This window comes from Penaeus monodon, chromosome 29, assembly GCF_015228065.2.
Source record: "Penaeus monodon isolate SGIC_2016 chromosome 29, NSTDA_Pmon_1, whole genome shotgun sequence".
Lineage (NCBI taxonomy): Eukaryota > Metazoa > Arthropoda > Malacostraca > Decapoda > Penaeidae > Penaeus > Penaeus monodon.
Genome location: NC_051414.1, coordinates 33,141,565 through 33,141,851, shown reverse-complemented (window position 1 = coordinate 33,141,851; position 287 = coordinate 33,141,565).

Sequence of the window (287 nt, the reverse complement as noted above, 5' to 3'; positions counted from 1 at the left end):
GTGCAAAATTTAACTGGAGTGCAGAGTTGCTTTGATTAATAAATAAGTTACAGACATCTTAATCCGAAGTCCAGGCTACATCATCGTATTCGCAAGGTATGCGGTAATGGTGATAACTATGCTTCTGAAATAGAAAAAAAAAATATTCTTACAGTTACAAACATTATGGCATAAATTGATACCATTATATCTTATAGACTGATTAACAAAAACAATAACTATGTACAGTTGATACAATAAGCTATAACTTGATATTAAATGTAATAATGCATTCTATGATATATACT